This window comes from Taeniopygia guttata, chromosome 2 (assembly GCF_048771995.1).
Source record: "Taeniopygia guttata chromosome 2, bTaeGut7.mat, whole genome shotgun sequence".
NCBI lineage: Eukaryota > Metazoa > Chordata > Aves > Passeriformes > Estrildidae > Taeniopygia > Taeniopygia guttata.
The window spans coordinates 89,094,897-89,104,655 of record NC_133026.1 but is presented as its reverse complement, the minus strand read 5'-3'; the positions used below and the strand labels follow the sequence as shown (position 1 = coordinate 89,104,655).

The 9,759-nt window shown below is 37.3% G+C and overlaps 1 long non-coding RNA gene across 1 annotated transcript; it reads right to left on the bottom strand.

Moving 5' to 3' along the window:
• Positions 1–4,332: 4,332 nt before the first annotated feature.
• LOC140682523 (uncharacterized) lies at positions 4,333–6,872 on the bottom strand. The gene is made up of 3 exons (XR_012054359.1): positions 6,672–6,872; positions 5,209–5,316; positions 4,333–4,810 (listed from the first exon to the last, which is right to left on the bottom strand). It is a non-coding gene; the product is annotated as an uncharacterized lncRNA (long non-coding RNA).
• Between the last annotated feature and the right edge of the window lie 2,887 nt (positions 6,873–9,759).

The following is a 9,759-nucleotide window of genomic DNA, read 5'->3' as shown; positions in this document are numbered from 1 at the left end:
CAATGTGGTTTTATGGAAAATAGATCTTGTCAAACTAATTTGATATTTTTGTGAGATTACAAGTTGGGTTGATAAGGTAATAATGTTGATACAATATACTTAGATTTCTACAGAACATTTGATTTCATGCTACAGAAAGCACTGGTGTCATGGTTTTATCCCAGCCAGCAAATCAGCACCACACAGCTGCTCACTCACTCCCCCCACAGTGAGATGAGGGAAGAATCATAAAAGTGAGTAAACTCATGGGTTGAAATAAAGATAATTTAAAAGATAAAGTGCAAGTCACGCATGCAATCAAAGCAAAACAAGGATCCATTTACCCCTTCCCATGGGCAGAAAGTTGTTCATCCATCTCAGGGAGCGCAGGGTTCCATCACAAATCATGGTGACTTGGAGAGACAAAGGTCATCATACCTCCTTCCTTCTTCTTTCCTCAGCTTTACGTGCTGAGCTGTATGCTATGGGATATCCCTTTGGGCAGTTGGGGTCAGCTGTCCCAGCCACGTCCCCACCCAACCTGCTATACACTACAGCCTACTCACCGGTGGTGTGGTATGAGAAGCAGGAGAGACCTTCACTCTGAAAGCACTGCTCAGAGTAACTAAAACATGTCCTTGTTATCAACAGTGCTTGCAACATAAATCCAAAACCCAGTCCCATGCTAGTTACTGTGAAGAAAATTATCTCTATCCCAGCCAAAACCAACAGAACTGGTTAAGAGTTATACAAAATCAACATTACACATATCAAGTGGATTAAAACTCGCAATTTAACACACCTCAAGATGTAATAATAAATGGGATATGATCATTAAGTATCTCTGTTACTTATATGATCGTGTAGGTCATTGGTTTGAGCTGTTATTTCTGAAAACACTCATTGATAACATGGGGATATTACAGAATTAAATTATTTAAGGCTTTCAGGAGACAAGAAAAAAAAAGGGAACTTAGAAAATACAAGTTACTGATGATGTATCTAATATAAAGACTAAAGTATGTTCTTAACACGTGTTGCTCATACTCTCAGCACCCTTGTAGCATACCTCTCTCAGGCACTAGAATATACACCAACCACAGCAGGCACAAGATAAATCTTATAGTCTTTTTCTGCAGCTGACATCCAAGTTGCCTGTTTGGCAGCTTTTGATAATTTTGGCATCTTCAGCTATGGATGGAGGAAAGAGTGAGGGGACTTCAGAAGTGGTTTTGGCCAGATTAATGTGCAGACAGAGGTGGGCCTTGCTAATCAACAAGAAGTCTTTGACACCTTGGACTATGTGAAACCCAGGACGGTGTGAGCTTGTCTGAGGTAGCTCATCTGGAGAGTTTGGAGGAGGTAGCTCTCACAGAACATAATAATTACCAGGCTGTGCTTCTGGCATGGTGTTTCTAGCACCAACATATAACTGAACATCTTGAAAATCTGCAACCACCTGAGTGTGTATGAGAAATTTTCTTTTCTTTTCTCTCTTGAGGTATCTGGGTTGTTTGTGGAATCTCCAGCTCATCCACAAAGTGTTGGCATCAGACTCTGGAATTAATGCTATGACACAAATGGGTGGTTTCCCTAAGCAATAAATCACTTTGAAATGCACAAATCTGTAATTAAAATCACACTGATGGAAACACACAGGATGGACATCCTCAGAGAGTTAGATGGATAATGTGACCACTCAAACTCTCTGTTTTAGTATTTCATTTGCTCCAAAAGGCAGGATACCTGAAGGAAAGTGAGATCCTGAAATCAAAAACCAGATGTCTGCCTGATTACACTACCTACCCATTCTCTTTGAACATTTCTTTAATGTTTGGAAATTTCCTTAGTGTGCTTGCTTTTCAAAGGCTTTATCACCAGAGGCTAGACTTGGGCTGGAGCAGTCCATGCTTATCTCTTACTATTTCACTGCAATGAATTCATTCAATCTTTGGGGGTTTGGCTCTGAAGTGAGGCTCAAAACTAAGAAGTCTGCATAAAAAAATGTTTTAAACGTAAGTCTATGTATTATTGTAGGCTTGAAGCACTGTCATAGTTTGGAAAACGACGGACATACAAAATTAAGAAATTATTCCTAGCACAGATTGGCAAAAAAAGGGCAAAATTACCTCAAAAGCTGATCATTTGTGTTAAGCACCACAAGCTCCATTTTCAAATATGATTGTAATCATTATTTCTTCTTTGCATATTCAACTCTTCATCCCAATGGTTTTTTCCCTCCGTTCTTTCCTATTCATCCCAGTTAGGAAAACAAGCACTGAGGTCTTGGGCAGGTGGTGATGAAAATGCAGTGCATTCTGCCACCCCTGCTGTGTCTGACTGGCCATAACAGCATGAGCTCCCTCAGCAGCCCTTAGTAAAGGAAGCCTTGATGGGAACCTGGTCATCAATTTGAGAATCCAAATGGGAAACAAACCTGAAGGAGCTTGTGATACCTTTTTTTTTTTGTGTTCCAGGCACTTCTTCCCTAAAGGAACCCTACTTGTCTACAGCCTATTTTGGCATATTCTACTATTCATGACACAAACCGTGCAAGCTCCGCTCACTGGTCAAACTCCTCAGGATCATCTACTGGCCAGCTTTTCTAAGCATGCTGTTGCATTGCATTATCAGGGCCTTTACTGGGGGGAACAAAGGGGTACCAGGGGAATTTCTTCAGTCTTTGAGACTTTCTGACATGACAAAGAGCAATTTTGACATTCATTTAAACTCCCCACAATTCAGGTAGCTCTGCTAGACATCTCAGACTCTTATGCCTTGCATGGCCATGGTTGGCAGTTTTTATCTGTCTCACCATTCTGACTGAATCTCTAGTTGATCTTGAGACCAGTGGTTATGGGAGAACTCTCTTCAGACCATTTCCCCAGGCATAGTATGGAAATAGGGAAAGGGCAGGGAGCATTTAAGGTAAGCTTTTTGCATTAGCAGTATGTCACTTCAATTGCTGGAGTCAGACAGTGAGAGAGAAAAGGCTTTAGAGGAGAGCAGATGAATTAATCTGCCTGCAACCTTTACTGAGCAGCAGACAAATGTGTCTATTTTACCTTATCCCTGTATGACATAGTGTTTCTAATGAAGACACTGCATTTTTGGAACTGCTACGGCTGAAGAGTGATGTGCCAGTTCTCCCTACTTTAAATGCCCTGCAATCACTCACATTTGAGATTTATGGAATCTTGGTCACAGTTGGGTTTTTTTGGTTGTTTTTTTTTGTTTGTTTGTTTGTGTTTGTTTTTGTTTTTGTTTTTGTTTTTTTGTTTTTGGTTTTTTTTTTTAATGGGAATATCCCAGGTCTGTCTGTTAAAATGATACAGTTTCATTAATGGGTACATCTCCAGAAATGGAAAAAAAACATCCAGAACTTTTGTTTATTTTAAGATTTAACAGCCTTATCTTTAAGAAATTACTTGTGAGGACAGGCTGGTGGATTGATACAGCAAAGCTTGGAGCTGTAGGAGGTCACCAGGATTAGGCATTTTCTATTCTTTGTAATACTCTACCCCATAGCTTGAGATATTGGTAAGTTTGTGAAGTTTTTTTGCCTGGAGGAACTGTCAAGACCTGTTTGCCTGTCTCTGTTTACATCTTGGAGGGTTTATGAGGGTGTTCTTTGTCTCTGGAATCTCTGTTTCAAAGGGGCACTGCAAGTCTCTATTTGCAGTTATTAATTTGAACTGACATTGGATCGCTTTGGCATCTTCTTACATTGCATGGCAAAATCTCAGGCAATAAAAGACAATCAGATATGTTGTCATCAGAAAAATGTAAGTAAAATATTTGAAAGTGTAAAACTAAAATTTTAGTGAACAACTTAATGGCTATGTGGCCTCCACAGGCACTGTGTATGGTCCTCCTCTGTGCAATGCAGAAGTCTACAGTCGGCAGGGACAAAATAAGGAATATGACAACTGAGTATTTTGACTACAGAATTAGAGTGGAGGCACAAGGAAGAAAAAATGGAAGTAATATGATAACAGAGAGGGTTGCCACACCCTGTTACTCTCTTGACTTTACATCTAAACATCTAGTTCAATGATGCCTGTATCTCACCTACATGTAGGTAGAAATGGGCAGCCCTTGCTGGCTGTCTAAGGAGATCCATGACTTGTATAATATAAATATGGATCTTTTTGGCAGCTGAACAGTCAGAAGTTATGGTAAGCTCAGATGTAATAATAGTGTGGGTGTGGGTATCTATGTTATTTGAAAAATAATATATGGCCACTGATGGAAAGCAGAGCAATATATCTGATAAAGAAGGCAAAGATCAAGTTGTGTAAAATGAATATTTTAATGAACACAGTATGAATATATCCGATGTTATCAGAACCACAGAATATGCTGAGTTGGAAGGGACTGACAAGGATCATAAAGTCCAGCTCATAAATGAATGGCCCGTACCAGGATCAAACCCACGACTTTGGTGTTATTTAGCACCATGCTCAAACCAATGTACATGAGCAGACCACCAGAGCATTTACAATTGCCATTCTAGATTGTAGCTCACCATAAATTGAGCTTTATGCCTTTAACTTGTCCTTATTTCTGCATTTGCTGAATCTTTTCAGTACTATACACAATTAACATTGCTGTCTGTGGAGCTGGGGTGATACGGCAGTCAAGAAATTTTCAATTCAGTCAAAGCTCACCTCCAAAACAGCACATTCATTTTCTCTGTTGGTACTTGATATCCTCATGCTAACTGCTTTGGAGTATGAGACTTCTGTTGTGGACCTTAGGCAAACACCAGTGCCAAGACACTCTTGTGTTACATTGTGCCTTTCATCTTGATGCTGTAAAAGCTGTATGACTGAGATGGCAAAAAGAAAGGAAGAAAAAAATATTTTGCAACAACAAAGAGGAAAATGATAATGTCAAAAGAGATTAACGTCAGAAGAGAAGTGGGCACAGATAAAAATACCAATAGTTAGCCATTGAGAGTTATTAAGAGTTATTCAGCAGCTTGAAAAGTGGCTTTGAAATAATTTTTGTAAAGCAGCCTGTTGAATTATACCACATTTTTTTTTGGGGGGGGGGGGTGAACAAGAGTACTGCTTGAGCCAACAAGAAAAGATATTGCTGCAAAAAAGGGAAGAAGAGTGGCAACAAACAGCAGCAGCACCCATAGAAATGCATTAGATAAAGAAAGTCAACAGGACTGATGCAAGGACATGGTCTACATGCAACTCTAATGCTATCAGTACTTACGTGGCAGTTCTTTTTAAGCAATTGAGAGATCTGAGGAAAAGGCACTAAAGTACTTAAGTATGAGTCCCATGAACCAGTAGATGTGAAGCCATGCTGCTGTCTGCCTTCCTGTGAGGTGAAAATCCAGACAAAGAATAAATGAACACCGCTGGAGAAACGTGCTTAACCAGCTGCACCGGTCAAGGACCAGCTGGGGAAGGTCCCTGCTGAGGAAATACAATTTTTCTAGATTTGCAAGTCTGGATGAAGTCCCTTTTCCCATATGTCAAATCTAAATGTCTATGCAACATTTTTATGCATATACATATATAGGACAATTATTTCTTATCACTTAAAAATCTACCGAAATTTCTCTCCTTCGAACTAAAATTATGCATATGGAATATCTATTCCTATTAATAATATTTGTGTTGCATATACTCCAAGTGGTTTGTACACATAGATTAGTAACTATTTGTTTACCCCTAAAATTTTAAGTCTTTGAAAAGGCTCTGAAAATACAGCATCTACTACATGAAAAAAATAAATTAATATAGAACAATTTTCAAAAATATATTCTGCAGTTAAAAATTGCATGTTGAAACAGAATCATTTTAGAATAAATACATTGATACATCCAATAAATACTAGGCAATCATTTGTGATGTCGTTATCAATCAGAGAAAAATTCAGTCATATATTAGTTATTCTAATTGCTTGGTAAGATGTTTACAAGTTGTTGGGTTAAGATAAATACCGCTAATGTGTACTGGAAAGTTGCTCTTTTACCAGTTGAAGAAGACAACAACTCTACAGAGTACTCTCAAAGGTCATGTGTAGCTGACTAAAGCTGTGACACAGACAGATCTGTGACTAGTTAGTTGCTCTTGCACTGTGATGTCTAAATCCTGTCTTCAAATGGTTCAGTCTATTTATTGATAATAATAGTTGTCACAAAAACTTTATACTGAGTAGATGAGACCCTCTTTGGTCAAATGTTCTTAGGCCAGCTGCTTAGCCTGTCATATTCTAAAGGCATCAACCTCATTTTGTCCTGTCATAGTTCACTTCCAGTGCTAGCTGTGGGGTAACCCTATACTTGTACTTTAAATGGTTGTCATTACCGTGTCATGGTTATAATTTCTGAAAATATTTGGGAGGTTATTTTATTCTAAATGTAATAATATGTGAAAAGTATGTGAAAAATAGGTTCTGACTGGATTTTTTTTTTCCACTTTATTTCTGCCTCTTGTGGTAGTACAGTTTCTACAATAAGACAATTATTTTCTGGTCAGAAACTCTTACCTCCTTCACATTCTATTTAACTTTAAAACCAGCTGGGACTTTAGGCTTGTTCTTAAGTTCAGCATCTTGTCATATACTAAAGTACACTTTGATTGATACAGATACAAGGTTCATGTAACCATACAAGAAAAACATTATAGACTTGTGGAGAGGCAATTGTCATCAGCAAGCTGATGTACCTGGTCTGAGATGAATTTCCAGATCAAAATGCTTATTTTCTTTTTGCTTTTTGACAGAGAGTAGTACTTGACAGGTTTCTGGTTCTTCAGAAGTCTCTTGATGGCTGGAAGAAGTGACAGCCCTCAGATCGGAATGGCGTTCAACAGGCTACGGTGTTCTTGTACAAATCAAAGCACTCTTTCAAACTTGAGCCCTCTTTTCTGAGTTGGGAGAAGTATATGGGAAAAACGATTGTTAAACTTTAAGTAGCACAGATGACTGTTAAATATTCAGGCTAGGATGCCCTCTGCAAGAGTCTTAGGCTGATAAATTTGGTCTGAATATCTTTAAGGAGATAGCAAGAAATAAAATGGGGTTTTGTGTGTTTGGCAATACATTGTTAGTAACATAAGCAGTTTCTCAGCTATTTCTTTGACAGCTTTGAAAGGATTAAAAATTGTGACGACTTTCTCTCTTGCAATATCACATTTAGTCAAAAGACAGGCAAAATTTTTAAAATCATGAATAATTTTAAGATGAAAAAAACATTCTTCACCTTTTCTGAAGGTGCAGAATGGAAAATAATTTTTAGTGCAAAAAAAAGTGTTTGTCAGCTTTTTTTTTAATGTTGGTGAAAAATAACATAGTATTTCCTGCCATCCATAAGAGAATTTTCAATAGCTGCTGAATTATTTTCAACTAACATACCTTAATCAGTTACAAACACATAAATGTACTATATAGAGTCTCTATTTTTATTAGCTAAATCATAAGAAGTACTGCTTTTAGTTCTTTGCAGCTGTGTTATTTTGATCAAGAGAGCGTGTAAAAATGTACAGACATATAGTTTGTAGTTTGTGAAAGCGATTTCACAAAATGCACCAATCACACTTGGCTTCAATTGCTGCTACTTTTTGTTCAATACCTCCCAAAGGAGCCTTGTAGCCTGCAGGCCAAGAATTGTGAGGGATCTGTCCCAGAGTCCAACCTTTAGAAGCACCAATATATGACTTTTACCCTGTTTCATAGCAGAAGGATGTTATTGGGTTGTGAGAGAGTACATTAGCTAATTCTATAGAAGACAAGAAAAGTTAAATCAGACAGAAGTAACATTACTGATGGAGGGAAAAAAAAGGGAAAAGTTGTGTATTTATAGGCTACTTGCAATCCTGCTTGCAGAGACTCTGTCTGTGGTAAAAGATACCCAAGTAAAAGTAATTCAATGAGGAAGTGAACATTTTAATAATCCTGGCATGAATCTGGGATGATAGCTGACAATACCAAAACTTTTTTTTTTTAGGGATTTTGCAGTGTTCTTTTTAATGCAGGAGTTTCTTTCTACTTGTTTGGACTCTAGCTGCAGCACTCCAGTTTGGGTGTTGATTGGTGAGAAATTGAAATGGAGTGTATTGGTTGTTTGAATTAAGACATCACAATATTTGAATGGAGCTTTAGGATCAGCTCAGAGATGAAATATTCACTTAGCTATTGTCTCTTCTGTACCTGGTTACAAAAGGAAGAAATTAAGTGGGATATGGGGATAAATTTGCCAATCTGAATTAAGTAAACACATACCCATTTGGGTACAGGTGCATCAGGTCAGATCTTTCTTCCTAATTCTGACAATAAGGAGTGCAAAGCAGCTGTATGAAGAGCTCTAGCAAATAACGTGATTATATCAAAGGGGGGAGTTTTTCCGAGTTACTTAAAGGATTGGCCAAACAAATCTTGTCTGGTGAATTAGTCTCTTATGACCTCTTTGCAGTACCTTTTTAAAAAATATCTTTTTTGTATCTTCTTGATTATTACTTAAAAAAGTTTTAATTAACCTGATATAACTGCCAGGAAATTATAATTTGGATTACTTGTATTTCTTACAAGAAAGTTTGCAATGCAAGTTGGGAATTTTTTTGTTAGTTTATTTGTTGGTTTTGTTGTTAGGTTTTTTGCTTGTTTTGGTGGTTTTGGGGGTGTTTTTTTTTACTTTTTGGGGTTTTTTTTTGTGTTGTTTTTTTTTGGTTTTGTTTTTGGGGGGTTTTTTTATGTTTAGGGTTTTTTTTTTTCCAGTTAGTACAAATTTGATTTGAGGCATGCAAAAAAACTGAAAGCCATTCATTGGTATAGTCACACATGAGAACATAATGCTTGAAATCTTTTTTTCAAAACTATGGATAGTGAATTGTCACCTCCACTTTTCAAAGACCAAGGAAAATGCTTTGAGATTTTCTGATTGGTTTTGGAACTGTGAAGATAATTAGCAACCAAGCATCCTGCCGGTTCATAATATACCAGTAAGAACTGTGTTTTGTGTCTTCTGTGCCATTTGCTCTCAAAGTACCTCAGCTCATAATACTGGGGATCAAGACTGGCTCATAATGATGTCTGGAATTTGGTTTTTTGTGATGACTTGTACTTGTTGCATTATGTGTAACATAGTCTCCTTGTAACTCAGAGTCTCATCTTTAGTAATTACATTTGACCAACTTCCTGAGGAGCTCTTGAAATCTAGGATTTAAATGGTAAATGCTCTCATTACTGAGGATCAGGAGTTAACCATAATGCCTCTATTTGAAATAACAAATATAAATTAGTAGGAAAATATTGATTTTTTTTTTAATGTGAGACAAAAGAGGATGTAACATCATCTTTTTTTTCTCACTAGCATTTAACAGATTTTTCTAGGGACCTGGGGCACTGGGTGGGAAGCTGAAATAAAAAATAAAATGTCAGTTTTTACATACCAAATTCCCAAGTCAACATTGATTCAGATGTCTTATACTCATCTCCCTCGGTGAGAGGAGATTGCCTCCACCAAAGTGTCAAAAGCACTGTAAAGAGCTAATTTTACTGGGTTTTTTTATGTGTGAAATAAAATGTTCCACATCGCCCTGTTTAACAGTACTGAGACAATGCCCATCTGTTCTAGCAATGGGGATCTCTCTGATGGAATGTCTCCCCTTGTTCAACATACTTAAACCTCATGTGGAGGTTGAATTCTTATTGTAACTGGTAAACAATAAGATTTTAAAAGCTCTGAAGATAAGATTAAAATGTTGTTATAATAGCAAAGTTTGATTTAAACAATTCTGATTTCCTGAGAGTGTTCTC